The 24,469-nt window shown below is 36.1% G+C and overlaps 1 long non-coding RNA gene across 1 annotated transcript; it reads right to left on the reverse strand.

Annotated features, from left to right (window-relative positions):
- Nucleotides 1-6,268: 6,268 nt before the first annotated feature.
- Nucleotides 6,269-23,326, reverse strand: LOC119867004. Its single transcript, XR_005381950.1, has 3 exons — nt 23,177-23,326; nt 9,517-9,597; nt 6,269-6,404 (listed from the first exon to the last, which is right to left on the reverse strand). It is a non-coding gene; the product is annotated as an uncharacterized LOC119867004 (long non-coding RNA).
- Between the last annotated feature and the right edge of the window lie 1,143 nt (nt 23,327-24,469).

Genomic DNA, 24,469 nt, shown 5'->3' on the forward strand with positions numbered 1-24,469 from the left:
AGGATATCACCACCTGGTGGAAGACAGAAAAATGTGTATGTATGCACATACTGCTATTCCTTCGCATTGCTTAGCAGAGCATTGCCTTATTAAAGAAGGCTCTTAATGCATGATTAATTATGTAATTACAAAACAAGGCAGAGTTTGGTAAATATTCGGTTAGAGGTACAAACAAAATGCAATATATTAAAAGTTTCCTAATATCTGAGGTTACTAACTTTGCTAAATTTGCTAAATTATAAAGCCAAGCTTGGCATTATATCTTGCCTAAGGTCAAAAACCTTTTAAAGTCGAAACAAAAGCAAAGAAATTTTTAAAACTTACTGAACTTTTGGCTTGACTTTAAAGGAACCCCCACATAGATGTGTGACAGGAATTTACAACCCCACCCTTCCATATCAGAGGAATCTAAATCCCAGAAATTAATTTGAGACTTGGGCCATTCCCTACCCAACAGAGAAAGCAACCATTAAAAGCTACTGGGGTTCTTTGTGCTGATGCCAGACCCCAAGTGCTCCACTGTATAGTACTGCAGACCCACTGGCAGTGCATTGCTTTGCTAATGGAAGAAATATTTTTCCCCAATATATATTTTTCCCCAATATAGGTTTAGATTATGCTGAATTTAAAAGGAGAAAAAGTTCATATTTTAAGATGAGTTTTCCTAACAGTTTGTCTAATGGTGAGATCAATGGTGTGAAGGAGGAAAATAAATATAAGTTGAAAGATTTACTTTGACCCTCTTTCATGGGCCTGGGACCTGGGAGACTAGGAAATTGCAGACAGACAGGCCCATCTACCCAAAGAAGGGAGCCCTGTTGAATTTGTGGGACTGAAGACCAAGATAAGCAGTACAGGTTCAAACTGTTGGAAGAGTTGGCATTTTTCAGAGGGAAATAAATCAAAGTTCAGACAAAGAAACTTGGAAGATAACAAACCTGAGGTCTGGAAAGGAGAGACTGCGTGGAGTCCCTCTCCTAGTTAAGATGTACTTTAAGGGATATTTTTGACCTGGATAGCAGATTCAAAAGGTCATATTTTGACCTGGATAGCAGATTCAAAAGGAAGTTCCAATTGGCTAAAACTTTTTTTTTTCTCTCCTTTGAGTAATTTCCTTATGGAACTTCCCTGCCTACATACACCTGCAGTTTGGTGTATTAGTCTTCTGGAGGCTGAATGACAGGGTGAAATAAATACAAAAGATCTGTTCCATCCATTTGCATCAAGACCCAATCAAGAAGAGCTATTAATTCACTAAGGGAACTATCACTGCAAAACAAGTGATAATCAACAGCACCAAAAAGCAGCCCCGAAGAGCTTTGGCCAGAGAGGAGCATTTTGCATAAAACAAATGGAGAAACATATAAGCTTAAACTTCTAAATACCTAACAGATAGGAGAAGCACTCATTGAAAAGGAAAGGAAGGATGTGTGAAACCTTTAGTTTATATGAATTCAGTAACAACATTTGGAAATAGTAACCCAAAGGAATTTTTCATTCTTAGAAATGTCTTTTACTGTGGCCCTTCTGCAGTTAAAATGGGACCTTACAAGAGAGTCAGAGTAGGAATACAAAGTGTTGAATCCTAAATCTTTGACTGTCAAAATAGAGATGATCTTTTTAAAAGCCTAAAAATTTGATTGCAAGATCAAATTTTCTTGTTGAGAGAATTTTTTTTGAGTTCTGACTGGCTCAAAGATTAAAATGTGTGCCATAATGACAAAAAAATGAATATTAATATGATTTCATTTTCTTATCCAAAAGTATAGTAGGACTGGGGGAGAGTGTTGAGGTGAAGAAAGCTGTAGTAATGCTTGCCTTTACTGGATCTTGACACATCTCACCCCCTAACCCAACCCATTAAACTTTCACCTCTCAAATTATGGAAAATACTAAAAGAAGCAGAGCTGACCACTCTTTCTTCTAAACCACCACACTTCTTGAGAGTATTCAGATGGAACCAACAGAAAACACAGCTGAAATTGGCTTAAACAATAAAATCAGATCCATTGGTTATCCTGGTTGGAGGCATGGGGAGCCTCAGAAGTGACTTGATATCACAGCAGAATGAACCAGTTTCTGTATCATGGATTTGCCTCCTTGAATTGCTGCTTTACACTAAGGTTGGCTTACTAACACAAATTGGTTACCATCAACTCCCAAGACTACATACTTCCTAATCTAAGCACATAGAAACAATTACTTTTGGAAATTTTCTTGAAGGTATAGTTTATGTTCCAGAGATCTTTCAGCAAACTGCTTCTCATGTCTCATTAGCTCATCTTGAAACATGTAACCTCTCCTGAGTCTATGCCTAAGGGATTGGTTTATATTCATGGACTTAAGTTTGAGCCACTTGACCTAACCCCAGATCAAGAGATAAAGTCAATTTCCTCCATAAAATCTTAGGCTTCTCAGAAGTTGTAAAAGGAATTACCCAGAGACAAAAGAATAGATTTGAGAAAAGACCTGCAATGGCCATTATACATATTCACCTTTGGTTCACATCTTGTATTTGCTTATATTTTGAAGGCTTTGTCCCCTACCCCATTCCTCTCCAGTTCAGTCAGAGTAAAAACTCATGTTAATAAAATTACTAAGTAAACACAGAATATTTTTGGCATCCAAGAGATGTTTAATGGTATGAATAAGATAAAGTACAAGTAACATAATGAAACATAAATGATAGTTAACTATTCTTTTTTAAAAGATTTCAAGACTAAACTTAGGAAGATCTAGGGAGATTTAGAGTTGTACTTATAGGCTTTGTTTGCCTTCCTCTCCAGAGTAAAGAAGAAATATGTTTTGGAAATTTGTAGCAAATAGGAAGTTAAAATAAAAGTCATCCTAAAGAGCATTAAATTATCCATATTGTGATGTCAGAGAAAATGAATGGTTTAGAACTTTCTACTTATAAAAATGATTCTGCTCCTATTAAGATGATTAGACATATCAGGATATAATCTAGTTGAAGAGAATCCATATTATCTGGACTATGGTGTTAGCATTCAAGATAGAGCTTATGTGAACAGGTTTATTATAAACTTTGGAATAACGATTATTGGACTATGCTGATGAATCAGACATGAGAGATAAGAGAAGAAAAATCAAGACTGACTCTTAGGAGTTTTGCTTGGATGTTTGTGGTTTCATATATTTGATCTGAGGAATACAGAGAGGAGGGAAAAGTAATCATGAACTCTGTCTTGAACAAAATGTTTAAGATGATTAGGAGTACAGATATTGAGAAGACAATGGCTATATGGGTCTCTAAGGACCAGGGATAGAAACATATTTGAAAATCACCTACATAGAGATTCTATTTTCAGCTATATAAGTAGATTACCTAATAAGAGAGTTCAGGGATGATCTCTGAAACACTGTATAATTTGAAGACTTGGAATAGAATTTCATAAAGAAGTTTGATGTAGACCACAATTGAGATAAAAATAAAACCACTAATGTTTATATCTCAGACCACAAATAAAGGAATGTATTCAAGAAGGAAAGGCCAACACTATCTAATTCTGCTGAGATCAAGAAAAGAACATAGAAGTAACCACTAGATTTGGCAACTGGCAACCGTAACAAGAGAAATTTGAGTGTAGAAGAAAAAAAAACAAATGAACTTGGAAGATTGAGAAGAAAATGAAAAGTAAGCTCAAAAACATGGATAATTATTTTGAAAAGTTTTGAAATGAAAAAAGAGCATGGAGAATATATGGTAGCAGTCACAGAAGGTGGAATCAAAACAAACCGAGTTTTTGAAAAGGTGAGAGATAATGTATTATGGTATATATATATAGGCTGAGGAAAATTATCTAGTTAAAGAGGAGAAAATCAATGATACATGAGATAGATGATATATTTGTGGAGTGGAAGTTATTGAGAAGGTAAGAGTCTTGGAGTTCTGGGGTCCTTTCTCTGGAAAACCACATTCCTCACTATATAGTTAATTGAAAATAATTGGGATACATTTAATCCTATATTAAATCATGATTCCTAAAATATCTGATTTTTACAATTAAATTTCTATATTTAAGTTGATGTTATGCTTTGTTTCCTCTTGCCTATAACCAATATGAAGGATTGAAATCTAAAAACAAAGGGGCATCAAATAACTAATATTCTAAACTGAAGCAGAAATAACTGAGAGCCAAACGCCTTGCTTGTAGCCAAACTCACTTTGCTAGTCACACCACTAAGGTCCACTCCCCTATCCCTCCCTCTTCCTCCACCATCACCTCCATTAAACCAAATACTATGGAAGTAAAGAGAGGTGAATCTCCTTAGTTTTGAAACCTCATCCTAGGAAGAAAGTGCTATGGTATACTTAGCTCACAAGGAGGATACTCTGCTCACAAGGTGGAGTCCTGCAAACAAAAGTGCTCTCTACCTTCCCATTAATAGGGTAACATATCTCTGTGTTTGCCCAGGAAAATCCTGGTTTATGCCTCTAGCCCCTTTTATTCTTAAAAGTAACTTGGTATGGACAATGAAACATATGGTTACCCTACCCAACAGCCAAGTAAGGAGTAACTCTTTCCAGATGGGGAGACTGGAATCATAGTTTCCTGGAAATCATTTTATGCCATAAGCTCACTAGTCTTCTTCTGGGGCCTATAAGAGCAGGCAAAATAATAATAATAATTAATAATAATAATAATAGTAATAGCCTAGATAAGACCATGTGAAGAGATGGGAACAATAGAACAGCCTGCATTTCCATGGTTTGAGGTGATGAGAATGCAGCTCATTTCTATGAGTCAAATAGACATGAGAAAAGGTACTCAGGTTTGAGCTATCTCCCTGGTCCCCCACCACTGAAAGTTGGATACAGAAAGCAGAAGGCTGTGAGATGAGAACAGGTCTGAAGCTTTTGGAGATGGAGGGATGGAAAAGTAGTTAGAGGAATTAGAGTGAATCTCCTGCCTCTGGGATTGTGAGATGGGAAGGAAATCTCATGGCTCCCAAAGAATTGCATTCTCGCTTTGGAGAGCAGCCTTTGATGCCTGTTAAAGGGCATCCGCAGCTGACCATTGTTATGTTCATAAGTATTCACAGCAGGGAAAATGTACCAGTGAGGTTAAAAAATTATTGCCGGTTTCTGCCTTGCCTCCTCCCACCACTGTCAATGGGGTAATCAAATCCAGAAAGAAGAGTAAAGGGGCAAAGTCCTGGAAATGAAACATTCCTTGGTCAGCATTAGGAGGACAGAAGGGGATGAAATTGAAGCTTTAGATTGAACAAGACTTTTTAATAACAGAAAGTGACAGGAAAGTGATGGAATTTCCCAAGATGTCATTATGGGTTGGAAAAAGGATAATCAGTGAAGCATGGCTGAAGCAATGATTGGAGAAAATTAAACTATCTTGGGTTTGTATATCACCAAGTTTAGCTTGTCCAGTAAACTTATCTGATTAAAAACTTACCTGGTCTTCCACCATGTCATTATTACAAGGCTTATTTGAGGTTTGGGGGATTTGAGGTGTGTTGTATGTACGTGTGTGTGTAATTTGTTTCACAAGATTATTTTTTTAATATTAGTTTATTGTACTCCTGAGATTAAAGAGTGTCTGGTAATGAATTCTGAGCTCTAAATACAGAACTCCCTTCCTTTTCTAGAATATAATATTTTCAATCACCAAAAGTAATAATATCTAACCCAGAAGGTAAAAAAATAAAATAAAATAAAACAACATAAAAAGCTGATACCTTAGGAACCTACATTTCCATCTTGCCCTGCAGTGCACTAAATAAATGCAGAGGTTTCAACTGTTATCCATTTTAATTCTCAGATACAGAAGGGCAAGTCAAGTAGGTAACTAGCTTCTATAGATCTCTCCAAGAAAAACTGAAATGATCAACTTCAGGCAGCTAATCTAGCACTGGATCAAAACCCCTCAGGGAAATATTTATGTTTTACTAGTTTACTCAGAGAAACAGCTCTAGGGATCTGCAGATATCCTCTGTGATTTTGACTGAAGGAAACACTGATGCCAGAGCTGAAGCTTGTGATTTAATCATAGAAGCAATTCAGCCTTTAGCAATCCTATCTCCTAAGAAATCAATAGCTACACTTTCAGTTCTATTAAAGGATTTTTTTAACTTCTCCACCTGACCAAGATATTAATTTGTAAATGTTCCATTGTCTGCCTTTCTGGTTAGTATTTTGAAATGTTGAAAGACTAACTCAATGATTCAGTTTGAAATACTTTCCCCAAAAGATCATCATTAATTTAATTATTTATTGATTCAAATACCATTTTCCAAATACTACAGTGCTTTAAAGAATTATCTCCAACATCCAAAGATAACATTTCACATCATTCTCCCAAACATAGTCTTCCAGTCAGTTGAAGGTGGCACAAAATAGCTTTCAGAAACAGATTCTGAAGAATTCTCTGTTCAGAAACAGAAACAAAAACAAATTCCATTACATTTTTTTAAAAATTAACAAACAAAAATCCAATCGAAGAGCTAGAGAAATTGGGGCAACTCAAGGAAGATCATGACCTATCATAATGTCAATAGTTTGTGAAATATGGGTCCTTCTAAATTGAAGTTCTCAAAATTTCCATATGATGGAGCTCCCCACGATATACGTATTATACCGAGGCTGTGGTTTTCCCTCAATTAATATAAACATGGCTGCCTGCTCTGATTTGCTTTACATTAAGACTTTTCAGTCTACCTTATAATAATGATTAAGTTATTACATTTGGATATATATGGATTTCATTAAATTATGGAGTATGCTGAACAATAGGAGTGTACTGAAACCAACATTAAATGGAGTTGTCAGGAGTCATGAAGTCTCCTCTGACGGCTCATCATTGACCTCTGTGTCACAGTTCAGTCATCTAAATGTTCTACATCTCATTCTATTACTTTAAAATGTAAGATCTTGGAAACAATGATTTTTCTAAGCTCTAAAATTTCAATTCTAAAATGTTAAAATTATTAAATACCCATACGTTTTATACATTATTCTTAAAGATAGACATTCTCTTTGCTGTGGAAGGTCTGTAGACAACTCAGTAAACACTTGATATCTGACAATATATATTGACAATATTTATAGTTACATCTTCTAGAAAATATTTTTTATCATATTACAGTTTGAATCAATGTTCAAATTGACTTATTAAAAGAAATAGGCTAATGTTCATAACAATTTGGCTTCTGGACTTTGAGGATAGAGACCAACACTGCCTTACTCACAAGGCCTAATAATTAGTTTATCTTTATTAAGACAAAGAACAAAATGAAGATATTTCTAATTTTAGCAGAAAGGCTGTTTAGAGAAACTGATGAGAGTATATGTATTACAGGTTTTCTAGTCATCTAGGTATTACCAGCTACCAAACAAGGACCATGTCTTCTGCTTCTATGGGCAACCTACCTTGGTAATAAAGAAATATATATCCACCCACAAGTATTTATTGAGTTCCTACTATGTGTCAACTGTTCTAATGATTGGGGATACAGTAGTGAAAAAAAATATACCAAAAAATAAATATCCTTGTACAAACAGAATATATACAGAGAGAGAGACAAAGAGATGGGGTCGAGAGAGAAAGAGGATTAGAACTAAGTTGTGTGTGCTTACACTAGAAGTTTAATTAAAAGAACAAATTCTTTTCATCCCCTTGGTCAAGTTTGCTCTTGGTACACTTAAAAATAAAAGAACACATGCTTAATATTCAAATGTGTAAGAAAATATGCTAGTAGAGTTATTTGTGTCTACGTCTGCTGAACTTAGTATAACACCCTTTAAGAGTACTCAATCATTTGTTCTGGTACAATTGGTACTTGATATCCTCAACTAAACATCGCTGTGTTTGTTTATTGGTTAGAGGTCAAGTAAGGTAAATCTAGAAATATATTCTCCTTTTCTAAGTGCTTAATTTGTTCTTTTCCTCACATTTTTTCCTAAATAATCGTTTATTTAAGTGAAAATTTTAAAAAATATTTATATCATAGGTTTTTTTCTCATAATGTTTGAATTGTACAGTTTCATCAGTCTGCAACTTAAATCTCTGTTCTTATTCTTTTTCAATTATTTCTTTATTCTTCCATTAAGAAATAATAATAAATCATGGAGGCTGTCTATAGCTGAAATAGAAGTAAGAATTTCTTAAGCTCAAGATACTGACTGTGACCCTTCTTGTTTCTACCGACTATGAATATAAATTCCTGTACTTATATATTTTTAAACTATGACTGCTTGTGACAGTTTAAAATGAGCTCTGAGCTCATTGCTGGGAATATGATGGCTGAAATATGGCCCTTGCCCTTGCTGAGATCTCATTTAATATGCAGAAACAAAACACACAAACAAAAAGTTAAGATGCAAATGCAATATGATTAATTAAGCTCTGCTCCAAATAATGACAGTAGCAAGAAAAAGGGTTATTTCAGTATAAGAGGGTTACAAAACATTCACAGAGAAAACACTTTCCTTGGCTATTTAAGGATGAGTAGAAGTGTCACCAGGAAGAGAAGTAGAGGTCAATTAAGCTAATTCATGAAGATTTTTAAAAATATAGGTAATTGCAAATGATTCAGTATGATTAAAGATTGAACTTGGAGTGAACACTAAATGTCATGATTTTCACAAGCATTTTTTTATAGAGCCAAGTTACTTGATGGCTAAATATTCTACCTATTACCTTTTAGAGAACTTAGTCTAATACCAAAGATCAGGTTAATTCTTAATTTTTAGGAGATAAATATCTGTATACCTAATCATAATTTATAGGCATCTCCTTGTTTTCTTTTTTTTAATTATAACCTCTCTCTCCCAAAATTCTGGATTGCTGCCTAAAAAATTAGCTGACTACTTCTGAGATTAAAAAAACATATATATGTCTCTGTGTCAAGGTTGTCAATCTTTTTCTGTGAAAATTTGTATTATATTTAAAGTTTAGAGGAAGAGCCATTTAGGTCAAGATATTTCATTAATATTTTTGACATAATACACTAACATTTAGTTTTATTGACTCAGTTTATGTGTGCTTTCTGTTATCCAACAACAAATTCTTATGCTATTTTCTTCAAAAACGTTGGTTTTTCTCTATTGCTTACTTAGGAGAAGTAAAAGAAAGAAGGAAACATGAGGGAGAGAATGGAAAACAAAATCTCATGATGGAAAAGAAGTTTTATTTCTATGTTTAAAAGATCTCTAAAGCTTCCAAAAAATTCTCACAATCTATCTACTCAGACAGATCAAGGAAGTATTATAAGAAACCTATAGCAGAAACAAAATGTCAAGGAAACATCACAGATATAAAACAGATTTTTTCCATGAACAAATCGTTTCTAGGACATATATTCTATAAACGTCCAGCACTTGGCATGTGCAGGTGCTCTTGACAAATAATTCAGGCACAGAAATTCTAAAATGTTAAAAATCTGATTTCTTTAATATATCTTTTCCATACAAATGAAATCTAAATTAAAGTTAAAATACTAATAAAGGGCAACCCCGGTGGTGCAGAGATTTATTGGCACCTGCAGCCCGGGGTGTGATCCTGGAGACCCAGGACTGAGTCTACGTCGGGCTTCCTGCATGGAGCCTGCTTGTGTTTCTGCCTATAAACAAACAAACAAACAAATAAATTAATAAATAAATCTATCTTTAAAAAATAATAAAAAAATAAAATGCTAATAAAGTATATATGCTTAATATTTGCTTCTGTCGTTTGAAAATGGATAATTTAAATGTCAATACAAATGATTTTATAAATATGCAATACTTTGGAAATCACAGATTTTAAAGTTCTTAATGCATGGATGTCAGCACTCTTAAAGATTCTAAAGTACATCATTTACTCTTATTTCTGTTATATGGTTTTATAATACCTATTTTAAGTAGCAAGAGACTGTTACTCCAAATTGAGTTTCTCAGAAAGGGAATTTTTAAACCATAATAACAACAAAGTTATTACTAAAGAGAAAGGATTTATTCCCTAAGTTTCTTTGGGAAAGTCAATCATGCCTGCAGAGGAACTTGATTAATGGTGCATAATCTGCAGATGTTATAGAAGCATTGTAAGGGAGAATGTTAATTATCTAACTTTTTAGCAGAAAGATAAGAGTTTAACCTTTAGAAAAAGAAAGACAGGACTAAACAACTCATGGGAATTTGTAATGGGATAGTGAGCTTTTTATATTCACAATGGCAACTGAAATCCATCCCAGGTGACAACTGACAGAAACACATGAACATCAGTTTCCACCAAGGCTGACACATGAAGTGTTGGCAGCCTCTTCAGTTTCATCCTAAATAAGAGTCTATATCTCTAAAGTACTCAAAAGTACCTGCATGGATACCAGAGGAAATTTATTACTACAGGTTACTTGAAAACAATTGAAACTCTAATGAAGATTCAAGAATTACCAAGACACTAAGCTCTAACTTTTCAGAATACTCTGTAATATACCTATGTATAATGGATCGTGGTTTGCCCATAATTTGACATGCGATATTTGAAGGCAATTTCTTTGTGTCTGTTTGTTCAGGTTTTTTTTTTTTTTTTGAGGGGTGGGATAAACATTGTTGTTTGTTCGTTTTAATAAAAGCTCACTGATATGTTTATATCAACACTCACATTCCCTTTTCTGGCCGAAGTCAAAATTAATATAAAACAAAGAAATTGCAGGAGTCATTTAGCTTAATTATGTGAATGATGAAAGGCAAGAAAGCCATATATAATATTTCTCATGAAACCTAGACATGTTAGATGATAAATCTTTGAATTGAAATTCACAGCCAGCAATGTTAGGCCGTCAGACATAGGCTACTCCTTCAAAAGGCCACTCTAAAAATGTTTCTTCAGTGTTCCTTAAAGGCCAGCCTCTTCCACCTGTTTTAATCTGGGTGTACTTCAGACAGTTTTGCCCTTAACCTGTTTTCCTCCTGCTCTGCGTGTTACCAAGATAATCTGATTATTGATTGGCTTTCAACCATTACAGATATATTGATGACTTACAAGTCAATACCTCCAGAAGAGGTTTATCAATCGTATCCCAGGAAAACATATCCAATTGCCTACTGTATATAAAAGGTATAAATCCCAGTCTACAAAACTACATGCTAAATAAATGGATTTTCTTCATTTTTCAATAATTGACTTGTATTTTAAGAGCCCATTTCACCTGAAAATGGAAACTTAATTTCAGTCAGTTGAAGGAGCAATCTGCTTTCTCTCTAGAATTCTTTTAAATTCTGGGGACACAGTAGGGTTTGACGACAATCTGTTTACATACTCATCTATCATTTGCTGAGATGTCCATATTCTCAGTTTGTACTTTGTTCATTAATCCACAAAAAATCAGTGTTGCAACCTCCTCCGCCCTCCCCCCCCAAACTCACTAAATTCAGCCCATTTCCAGCAATGATGTATAAGCCATTCTAGGGCCCATGGAAAGTACTCTCAGGGCTGTGGGAAAGTCTGTGAAGCCCTCTCTAGCCAATCTGCTTAGGTATACCAGGAGAAGATTTTTTCCTGCCCTTGTTCTTGCATGTTGTGAATGAACTCTATAATTTGCCAAATCTCCATATTCTGGAGTTGAATAAGAGAGGTCCCTTTCTGGAGCCATGATATTTTTCTAGGAAGGAAAGGAGATTTGCAGAAAAGAAATATATTCATCTTTTTTCTTCATGATGAATTTGGAAGTCTTTTATTTATGGTAAAGCTTAAGCTTATGAAAATCAAACCTAAGAATTAACTCTTGATCTGCTTTATAGTAATCATCTCTTGTCTTGTGGTAGTGTAGAAGGAATACTCTAAACTCCCTGGGCTAGAGAAAGACCAACAGGTTCCAAGAAAAGGAATTAAAATATCATTGACACCTCAAAATGCCATCCTATCTCATCATTCTCTTCATACATATCTTCCACAAACAATATACACTCAATAGGGCAAAAAGTCATTATCTCCCAACCAAATCCATTTGCTTCCTATGTGCGTATCTCAGTGAATGCCATGTTTATCCATCAAGTAACTCCAAACATAGGGTCTGTGATACCCAAGAATCAACTACATCCCCCAAAATCCAGGTAATAACACAATCCTATTAATTCAAATGTTATACTAGCTTTCAAATCAGTTCCTTCCTTGTTTTCTGAACACAGTATTACTTTAAGCCCTCATGACTTCTGCCTAGACTATTTCAGTAGCTCCAAACTGATCTAATTCCCTCCAAATTAATCTTCAACAACACTGAAAAATTTTTCTCTAAAATATTATACCAAATGACTCATTAAATATTTACTCTTTGTCTGAAACTTCACTCCCCTCTAACTCCGTCTACTGAATTCCTACCTGTCTCATGAGAGTCAGCAAGCCTCATGAACCTGAAAAGCTTTTTGGGATTTATCATCACTTCAACTGCCACACCATTATTCAGATACATTGTGATATAACATGTGGTTATTTGTCTTTCTGTCAGCACTTTAATATGACAGATGAGGAGGCATGGACCATATTGAAAATGAGTATGTTTGTGTTCTAGGTGCCTAACAAAGTGCTAAGAATATACTATATTAGATTAATTGAACTTAAATGACATCCAACCTCCCCAGTCAGTATGATTTGCCTAGTGGTTTTAATTCTGGACTCTCTTGCCCTACCTCAAACTCAGATTTTCCTAAAAGCTTTGGTCCTGTGAATATGGATGTTCTTATCCAACTGAACATCCTCTATGACTCATTATTTTATTCCTCTGGATATTGCGATGTATGTAAAAGTAATAAAAATGTTAAAAGGAAAGTCATTTATTAACGTCATGGAAAACGACAATGTTTTCAAGAGAAATAATTAAGTAACCTATATGGCTTATCAGTAAATAGCATTTACATAGTCATAATCTAAACATGATATATTAATCATCCAAAATGACAGTAAAACTGTCAAGGATAGAAAAATGTATGGGGAAGTAAATGGCTAAAAGTCAAAACATACTACATAAAAGTGAAAAGTCACAAAGGACAATATAAGTACATTCTTTGGAAATACAGAATAATATACAAGGGCTATGGAAGAACAGAGGAAGGGCATGGAACAATCTGGAGGGAATCTAGAAATTCTAATGGTTTTTAAACAGACATCAAACAATTCTACTCCATCCAACCTCACCTACACTTCTGTGTGTCACTAGTGTTAATCAAACTTCTGAGCCTTTTAGTACTTCTTTAATTAAATCAAATTGATCGTCAGTCCTCCCACTGCGTTACTCAGCTTTCTTGGCTCCGCCTTGTTGGTTACCACTTGTCCTGCTGGTTTCCAGCCTCAAAAACTTTTACTGTTGGATCTGCTATTGCTTCCACTCTAACTCCCTTTGTCCCAGTGGGTTTATGCCTTAAAAACTGTATAAATATACACATACATATTTGTATTTATTTGCTTATATTTTATTATATATTTATTATAAATATATATACACTAAAGTTTTGGGGGGAATTTCAGATAGAAAAGAGATATCTATTTATACTCAAACTGCCATTTTTCCCCTATGATTTTTCTCATCACTTTCAAAGGTTCTGTCATTCTTATTCACAAAACATTTTCATTCAAGTAATTAAGTTATCTAGTACCTGTAATAGCTAAACTCAGAAATTCATTTAATTTTGAAGCTGTGCTCTGACTCAGCACCAGCATTCTTCATGCTGAACCCCACAGTACACGCAATTGACTTTTCTTCTATTTCCCCATTTTGTGCTCTTCTTTCTCTTCCCACCATCCATCCCTTAGCTCCTCTAGAAACTGGGAAGGGGAAGGAGCAGAGACAAGACAGAGCAAGACAGGTCTTACTTTACTCATTCACTGGTATGTAAAAGATCTGGAGTTGGTGCTCTCTAGTCTTGGTGTATGTTCAAAGATGAATCTTTCCTTTGTGGACTTCTTTTGTAGATGCTTTGGAAAACACTATTCCATTCCTTATGCACACACACCAAATGTTCACCTGACACAGCAATGACTCTCTATGGTATTGCTTCCATCTCCCTCCTCAACCTCTGGCAATCCACCCTTCTCAGTCCTTTAAGTTAAACCTTCTAGCACAAAGTTCTCTCTCAAGCCCACTTTCAGTCCATAGATTACTGACTTGACAAACATTTGGAGTGCGGTTGACTTCCAATGCAGCATATCCCTTCACTCTGATCAGAGCAGCTACCCAGCCACAACCTTTGCCTTTATGATTTTCAGGAATGGAGCTGGTGTCATCCATTGTGCCTAAAAAGGCAGGTAACCCAGGTAGAGCTCTCCAAGGCATTCAGCTGAAGCTCCTCAGATTCAGCACAAGGTGGCAAAAGCACTTTATTCCTTTCTCCTGAGGGTGGTGTGAATACTATCAGAATGCAACACATTTCTCCAAAGGACTATTTTTCTTTATCTCTCCAAATTCAATACTTTGTTCCCTTAAATTAATGTTGGGCTAAAAGTTACAAAACCTATTTGGAGTCTCTCCTCAGCAAATGATGAGTAAGTGGTCTAGAACCTGTTTGGAATGCTTTGCCCCTTGTATCTCTTCCTCTTGGGGCCTCAGTGAAATATGAGATACAGAGAGTTACAAATTTACATCTTCTTTTCCTCTAAAAAGCGCCCTTTAACAAATCACCTAACCTCCATAAGATGAAAAGTTGATTGTAATGACCTATGAGAGTCTTCTAATCTACAAATCAACAAGAGTTTTATACATAGACACTATGGAAATGCTTACATTTACTTTCATGACTGGCAAAAAGTATTAACACAGGAATATCCCACTGTAAGAAAGTATAGAAAATAGCTTATTTAGGGACTCCTGGGTGGCTCAGTGGTTGAGCGTCTGTCTGCCTTTGGCTCGGGGCGTGATCCCAGTCCCGGGACCAAGTCCCACATGGGGCTCCTTGCAGGGAGCCTGCTTCTCCCTCTGCCTGTGTCTCTGCCTCTCTCTGTGTATCTTTCATGAATAAATAAATAAAATCTTTTTTTTAAAAAAAGAAAGAAAATAGCTTATTTAGATATGTTACATAGAATTTGTCTTCATTTGAATCTTTGATACTCAAGAAAACTGAGAGCTAGCTAGGACTTGGAATAACTGGGATACTTGTTCACTGCTGGTAGATTTGTAAATTGGTGCAATCGCTTTGGGAAATAGTTTGGTATTATCACGTAATTCTGAACATTTATGTGGTCTATAGCCCCAAAGGCTGTCTGTACTGGAAAAATTCTCACACGTAGTCACCAGGAGACACACAGGCAAAATGCTCAAAGTAACATGTCCATAAGAGTGCAAACTGGAAACAGACAAATGTCTTTCAACAGTAGAATGCATAAATTGTGCTATTTAATATCATAGAATACTATGCTACAGAGGAAATTAATGAACTCATACATATGTAATACACATGGGTCTCAAAAACATATTGTTGAAGGAAAAAAGCAAGTCATACAAGAGAACATACTGTGTGATTCCATTTATATAGAGAGAAAAACCAAAAAAGTAGAAAAGTATATAGTGCTTAAGGATACATAGTTATAAAACCTAGAATGAAAATCGAGAGAATGCTAAAATTAAAAATCAGAATAGTGGTTACTTCTGGGTAACCACTGGGTAAGAGGTGTGATCAAAGAGGAGCACACAGGGCTTTTAAGGTCCATTAGTCAGGATATTAAATAAATTTAATATTTTTATTTAATATTTTTATTTAATAAATATTTTTAATATTTAATAAATATTAAAAAATAAAACCATTTCAAGAATATTTATTATAGGAAATTTAATAAGAAATTACTGACCTAGATGATGGAAGAGCTGAGAAACCAAATAGAGAGTGAGGTAAACCAGAAACTAGGGAAAGCAAGAATCCACTATCATGTCTAAGCCAGAGAAACAAAGAGGAGATGGTATTACCAGAGCCCAGACAGGAACCACAACGGCCTATGTCAGAGTGGCTGTATATTCACCCCAGGTGTATGTGTAAGGAAAGGCCAGGGGCAGAAAATGCCCTGGATTCTTCCTTCCTCCTGTCCTCCTACCATCTGCCATGGTTCACAATGATCTACCACAGGTGGAAGGGAACTGGCATAATGCAACCTGAAAGTGCTTCCCTCTAGTGACACAGAGCATAGATCTAAGGGCCAATAAGCCCAGGACAGGCACCTCAGGATGGTAGGTGCTTTCTCTTAAGAGAATGGTGTGTGTCCATTTTATCATCATTCTTTAGACTAAATATAAACAGTTTTTTTTTTCTTTTCTGTACAATATACTTTTTTTCTTATTTCTGCTTTTCCTACCACGGAGAGAAATGTTTTGCTTTGTGGTTGTATCAGTAATTTTGATACATGGCTTTCCAAATTGAATATTTTTTTTAATGTAAGATTCTTTAAAATTCCAATCAGTTTCCATATTGGTGAAATGGACATAATAATAGCTACTTTCTGGAGGTGTTTCAAGTTCTCAAGGAGACAGTATGCATGAGAGATATGCATGAAGACAACTTCAGTGAAAGTGTCAAGTCTTTTCCTCATAAAGCCGTGGAAAAAAACAGGTGAGGCTTTTTCTGAATTTAAGACTTGACCAGAAAAAATGAAATAATCATGAATTTCCTCTCATATTCTTAAGGAAGGCAATTAACATACTTCCATGAATTTTTATTATTGTATTCATGCTTTGCTACTGGCATATTCAAAAGCAGAAGCCAAGACTATGAATTATTTCAAAAAAAAAGATGTCAGTGCTACAGTACCCATTATTCCAAGGGGTTAAAGGAGAAAATATGCCAAGTGCTTGGGGAAAATTGGCCACCCCACCCAAAAGAAAAAATTTAAAATGAAGCAATAGAGACTTAAAATCACTCCCCATAAACAATGGCAGGAATGTGTCGTTTATCGAGGACTGAAATAATCCCACAGCAGTGCAGCGAATTTTCATTGATATATAAGTGGTTGCCTATTATTTGCAACAATGAAGAGGACTAATTTAACACAAGAATGTAGCAGGAGAGGCAATGCCGGCTTAATAATAGGTTCATTCTTGGCAGGAATTCATACGAGTGAGTAGGGGAAATGAGGATGGTTGCAGAGTGGGGAAGAGAAGGCACACCGAGATGGCTGCAAACCGCATGGCATCTTTGCTTAGAAGTCTATTACATGAATGTGCCAAGGAGCTGTTTCAGTGCCCTACTGTGTGAGTCAAGAAATGTGACTATAACTTGACAAAGTACAAAAGGTAAAGACTGGGTAAAGCTGACAGACCTCAGGGATCTCTGTTACTGGCTGTTCCCCTTCCAAGTGTCATTGGCAGAAGATGAAAGCAGCCCCTGGCACATAGAGCTGCAGGTGCTCCAGCCCTAACTTGGATACAGAGCAGCAGGGGAAGAAAAGGTGTGCCCTTCACTGGAAGCCAATTTGTTAAAGGAAACTGTACATTCTGTGAAACTATTTACCCTGATTTGGAAATTAGTGGTTGCCTTAGCAACACTTGAATCCCATGAGGCTCACACACAGTGCTAATTTCAATTCATGGACACCTTCACGGGTGAGGAATGCAAACCAGTAAGTTGAGTGTCCCATTTGGTACACCTCTCGTAAGAAATGAGACTTCCCTCTGCCTATAAAAGTTCTCTGATAACGACCTCCATTCATCAATACCTCCTATGCACCAGGCGATACGCTCTCAGCTCCACATTGAATCTCATTTAATGGTCATGAGGTCAGCAATAATACTCCCATTTTCCGGATGAAAAATTAGCCATGGAGAGGATACAAAACTTTCCCAAGGTCATCTAGTTGTGGTTCAAGGATTTAACTCAGATTTATCTGACACCAAAATTCCATGTTCTTTCAGCATTTCTAACTTTGTTAAGAATAAAACAATTCTTTTTATTTTTTTAAGATTTTATTTATTTATTCATGAGAGACACAAAGAAGAGAGAGAGAGAAGCAGAGACACAGGCAGAGGGAGAAGCAGGCTCCATGCAGGGAGCCCGACATGGGACTCAATCCCGGGACTCCAGGATCAGGCCCTGGGCTGAAGGCAGGCCCTCAACCACTGAGCCACCCAGGCATTCCAAAACAATTCTTTTAAAAATTGCAAAGTACCTTTGGGGTTATCTTTCATGGTGTCCTTAAGACATAAGGAACTAGAAACCTAAGAAGGCCAAGAGATTTATTCATTAATGGCAGAGTCAAGAATCAAATCCAGGTTTCAGGACCCTGACCATTCATTTACTGAAGCCACCTCTGAGCCATCTAAATTGTGATGCTCTCACTATTGGACTGCATCCCATTGATTTTTGCATGTCTTTCTCTACATACAGGTAAATATAGATAAACCTGAAGTAGACATCAAAACTGGGAGGATTCCTCTACTATATTGAGAAAGGAAAGGAAGATTTCAACATTTTTAAACCCAAAACATTAAAGGTGACTGATTTGTACTGGCTCTTCCAGACTGTGCGCAGGCACAGCTACTTGTGTCATAAAGTACCTTGCACCATTTTCTTTCTGTAGTGAGACATCCCATCTGTGTCTGCAGCAGTCACCCTGAAGTTGACAGGAGTAGGAGTCAAATGGCAGATTCGCTTTGCCCCTGAGTTTTCACAGGAGGTAAGGACTAGTCTGAAGGCAAGATTGAACAGTGAGGGTTATGTATGACACTCCTTACTAAACACCTTTCTGTGCCACTGCCTCTTTCATAACCTAACACTCCTTTCCTTAAATTACCAGGCCCCCAGTGCCACCATACTGTCAGTCTTGCCATACTGTCATCTAGCTAGCCAAAGTCCCCTGCTTTAAAATCCCATTAAGACCTGGCCTCCTCCACAGTAACCTTATGTTCCAAAATAACCTCTCATTCTTCCTCTTCCTATTCTTATCACAATTGCCATTTCCTTAATGATCTCAGCAAGTTTTTGAAAAAGAATATTTCTGGTTAATTCTGAGACAAAACAATGGAGTCAATCTACATAAATCCCTCTTGTATTATATAGTAAATGTTTTATTTCCCTGATCCACCAGCCCCCTGTACAGCCTTTGTGCCTTGCTGTACGTGTAGATTTGTCTGGATTCTTTTACATGTACTTTTTTTTAAAAGATTTTTATTTATTTATTCATGAGAGACACAGGGAGAGAGGCAGAGGCATAGGGAGAGGGAGAAGCAGGCTCCCCACTGGGAGCCTGGTGTGGGACTCGATCCCCAGACTCAGGATCACACCCTGAGCTGAAGGCAGATGCTCAACTGCTGAGCCACCCAGGCATCCATTTTTTTTGCATGTACTTTAATCTAGCTTCAAAACCTTGTTAGGTGGACAACCAAGATATGGGAACCAGAGCCCCAAGTTTGAGGAATGTGTCTGAACTCAGAAAGGATGCCTTTGAATGGAAAGAAAGTGGCTACTGTTCAGAGCCACTGAATTGGTCAAGATTTAGTAATCCATTCATCTATCAAACATGTGTTATGTGCTTACCATGTGCCAGCACTATACAAAGTACAGATAATTAAAGAGAGAGAGAGAGAGAGAGAGAGAGAAAGAAAGAGAGGTGTTTGGGTGGCTTAGTCAGTTAAACTTCTGCCTTCAGCTCGGGTCATGATCTCAGGGCCCTGGGATGGAGCCCCATGTCAGGCTCCCTCCCCAGTGTGGAGTCTGCTTCTCCCTCTCCCTTCTCCTTCCCCCTCTCAGCTTCTTTCCCCTGCTTGTCCTCTCTCTCTGATCTTTCTCTCACTCTCTCTGTCAAAAGATTGTTTAGAGAAACACACATACAAAGCACTTATCCTGGTACTGGTGTGTCTGGCAACTATTTTTATTATTATTATTATATTATTATGATGAAGATAAACCCACATATTACATACAGACACACAAATGACTCAGAATGTATGAATCTAAAGAGGTTTCCCAAATTCAGCAGTGGCTTAAAATGACAAGTATAAATCTTGTAAGGGAATGGAGAGAAGAAAATGAGAATTGTAACAGCCACATATTCAAAGGCACAGAGAAGCATGATACCTTAGGGACTGCTGGTGGGTCTGGGAGGCTACAGCAGAAGATCAGGAACTATCGGTGAGGTAGGAAACAAAATCACAAAAAAGGCTTCTCCTAATAACCAAACGTGTCTGTTTACCTGCAATAAACCTGAGTTATGTTTACTGCCCCAAAGTAAATACTAGTAGTGTATATTTTACTCCTATGCTTAAATGATAAATTGTATAGTCACCCTACTTACACTCTCTGGTAAGAAATGTTGGTCTACCTTGAAAACTATGAAGAGTGCCTGAAGAAAGCTAACCTGGGGAATGACATAATCAATTCTGGTTTTAAAGAGCACATTCTGGCAATTCTGTTACCATTGGTGAAGGATGAGTCAAAGAGGGCAACCTGAAGGCCAGATAGAATGTGGAAGTAAAGTCAGTATGCATTTTCAGTTATTTGATCTAGATTACGGTCATAGATAACACATCTTTTCAATCAATTTATCACTTGCTCCATGGCAAAGATGTTTACTCTAAAAGCTTCTGTGTGAAGTTTAAACTTCACCACGCCATCACAAGATGGGTATTATCATTATCATTACCTGTCATTTTACATGAGGAAACTGAGACCTCAAGAAGTTAAACTACTTGGTAAAGATCAGAAGGATTCAAATTCAAACCCACAGAATCTATGACCAGATCCCATGTTTGTAACCACTAAATTATGCTACAACTATGTAGGACTCAAGCCACTGAACTGATGTCAGGCTCCCCAGCCAGCACTTGTCTAGGTAAATATGAAGTCCAATCCTTCCTTCATCTGCTGTGCCCTAGAATCCCCAAAGGATTATTATACTATTATTTAGTATTCTTTATTTGTTTTCTTGGTTTTTTTTACCCCTCACACTCATCAAACTGGAACTCAAATAAATCCCCTTGACCTGCAGGAGAGCAGAGATATTGTCCAGGATTCACGCTGTTCTCTTCTGTTATTTCTATGCTGTCAAGATCACTACAAAAAGCCAAGGTTAAGGTTTCCATCCATAATCTAGGGGTGTCAGTAAGATAAGATGTTTACTTTTAAAAAAAACTTTTTGACAGCTTTTCCACATTTAAAAATGAAACATGATTGTTCACCACCTCCATTCAGATGCAAGAGGGAAAACTCCTTCCCACATTTGTTCCAGGCTCTATTTCTATTGCTATTCCATAATTAATCTATCCCAGGATGATTAAAAGTTATAATATTTATCCCCTTTGTGAAAAATGCATCCTTACTATCATGAAACAGGGTGACATAGGTATATTTTCCAGAGTCCGGATTATAGAGTCCTATTCATGAGCATTTGAATACACAGAGAATACTACTGCTGGCAGTGGAAATTGGATGACTCATCTGTGATATGTACGAAATAGAATTAAGAAGACTAAGAGCAGATTGCATGTGAGAGGTCAGTGGAGAGAAAAATTCAAGGATGATTCTCAAGTTTTTGTCTCAAATTAATAAATGAGTGGATACTGATTTCATAAAATTAACTAGAGAACATAATCAGAGGAACTGCTTAAAAGGTTAGACAAGTGATAGTGAATTCAGTAAATATTTGTTGGTATAAATGGATAGATGAATTAAAGATAACATCACTGAGATGAAAAGATTATAGAGAAGTTAATTTAAAATGGAACCAGTTCAACCAATTATTTCAAGGTTACCTGACAAATTTGAAGCAAATGATTTTGGTGCTGTTTATTAGCTGGGCAATGGGTAGGGCAAATGCAAAACACAGACATATGTGCATGTGAGTGTAGAAATAGACACATCATTCTAAGAATGTCTGAAAATTTATTACCCAGAGCATTTAGGACATCTGCAAAATTCTGTTTCATGTAATCTATTATTGTAATTTTAATCAATTAAAAATGTCGGTTACCAAGGTTGGTTTTTTTTAACACCCTGCCTGATACTGTGTTAGGAAAACTATTCTGGTCTTTCACAAGCTTGATATAAACTTTCTTAGGCTCAATTGCACAAGGTGTATTTTATCCATTAACTGTTCAAGACTACTTAAAGTCTTGGCTAAAATTATCATGATTTTTTTTTTTTACTATTTTAATTGGATTTTTCCTGTATTCTAAAATATAAGTAGACCTTTGGTTTAGATGGTAAAGATAATTTCTAATTTTTATTTCCCTGGACATATTTCCACAGCCAATGGTAACATTCTTGCTGACATACTCAAATCGTCTATCTCTGTCCCAGAGGTGATGAGGAGATCTGACAGATAGAGACGCATCAGCAGCCATGCCAACTGGCTGCCAACTTGGACATATGTACAGAGCAGAGAGCGTGCTAAAGTTCCTAATGCAGAGAGCCAAGAGCCCACTGACATTCACCAATGACTGAAGAATGTGTCAATATCGCTACAGCATAGTCAAGTTTGGAGTCAGCCATGTTAAAGGTTTGGAAAGGAGAAGATGACCACCTGGGTAGGGCACCACTCTGCTATGTATATGTGCCTCATTTGGCATCCATTTTGCATGTCTGCTGCTGGGCTTCCATCTGTCGAATCTCAACGTAATGTCAGAGATAAAAATTGAAGACTCGATGGCTTCAAAATGCATTTTTCTGCTGGCTGCCTCATGGCTGTCTGGGGACATAAAATTTAGAAACCAATCTCTGTTAACTAACCCTTTTATATGATATGTATACTTTTATTTTACCCTGCAGAAATGTTTATTTAATCTAATCAATTTATATAACTTCAGAAAGAGCTTTGCAAATTTAAAGATACAAAGGTGAGAGAATATAGTTCTTCATCTTATCATAGAATCAAATCACATATAATTGAGTTAAATTCCGAAATATTTTCCCTTTTATCTATTGAACGTGTACCTAGAAAAATATATTAACTGGAATGCAATTTAAGTTGTACAATATGTCCAAATTATAACTGAATCACAATAGCTAATATTTTTCAGAATAAATAAATCTAAGACTTTGAAAATATTTTACCAACTGTATTTAATTAAAATTCCCCAAATTCATCTACAATAGCATCCTTGACCCTTTCATAATTACATTTAGTTGTATCTCTCAGTGAATGAACTAAATAAAAATACGTCAATATTTCTGGTCAGTTTTATTTTCCCTTCTTTTCATTCTTATAATTTAAAAATATTTTTATTTTTCTGCCCCATATAATTCTAAACATTTTACCTTTACTTCAGGTGCACTCCAGAAGTGTTTAAGTATGAGAAATGGTAATATAGTCAATCATAAATTGAGAGAAATTGAAAATAGATTTATACACAATTCTCCAGAACTCATAACTCAATAAATGGTCTGGAGTTGTATTAGTTGGCTGGAGCTACCATAACAAAGCACCACAAACTGTATGACTTAAAGAATAGAATTTTATTGGCTCATTGTTCTGAGTCTAGAAGTCCAAGATCAAGGTGTCAGCAGGGTTCCTTCTGAAGGCTATGGGGATGATCTGTTCCATATGCCTCTTCTAGCTTCTTATGGCTTGCTGGAAATTTTTGGCATTCTTGGCTTGTAGAAGCATCATCCCAATCTCTGCTATCAGGTTCTGTAGTCTTTTACCTCTGTGCATGTCTGTGTCCAAATTTCCCCTTTTAATAAGGACACTAGTCATATTAGATTAGAGACCCACTCTACTCTAGTATGAGATCATGTTAACTAATTACATCTGCAATGATGATATTTCTAAATAAGATCATATTCTGTGGAACTGGAAGTTACAATTTCAACATATAAATTAGAGGGGACACAACTGAACTCATAACAGGTGTTTGGCTCTTACTCTAAAAGGGACTTCTAATAAAGGAAGAGAACACTGCCATTTTAATTTAAGGTGTCATTTCTTCAAAATAATGAGCTCTCCTTTCATCACTCACTTTGTCTGTCATGGCTAAGGAGAGGGGGGACCAAAAGCATTCACATATCCATTTCTTTTTTAAATGTATTTCTTTGAACACTTGGTTTTCACAGTGACAGGAGCCATGGAAATGCAGCACATTAAAAAGTTATGATATCAGCTTCACTCATTAAAATACAGAACAAGTACTTGTCTTGGCTTATATAATTTGGTGCCCCAAAATAGCCTTTGAAGACTATTTGAAAGGTTTGTGAATTGCCAATATTTCTCTAGTGGTAGCTTATTTTCTATCGTATTTTAAGGACAGAAAGCATGAAAATGTATTTAATGTCACCTAAGTTTGAAGAGATCATCCACTTCCAAAAGATGAAGATTCAAATAGTAAAGAGATCTGTGGACTAAATAGCTGTTAGCCAGTTAAGGTCTTCTACCTGTGACATGGTCCAGTAAGCAGTTAACATATATCATTTCATTATCTATATAGCAACCATATGAAGTTTATGCGAACATCTCTATTATATAAATAAAGAAACTGAGGAGAAAGAATAAGCAACGTGCCCAAAGTCACACAGTTAGAGATTATTAGGTTGGAAATTTTACTCAAAGTCACC

The sequence above is a fragment of the Canis lupus genome, chromosome 31 (genome assembly GCF_011100685.1).
Source record: "Canis lupus familiaris isolate Mischka breed German Shepherd chromosome 31, alternate assembly UU_Cfam_GSD_1.0, whole genome shotgun sequence".
In the NCBI taxonomy this organism is placed as follows: Eukaryota; Metazoa; Chordata; class Mammalia; order Carnivora; family Canidae; genus Canis; species Canis lupus.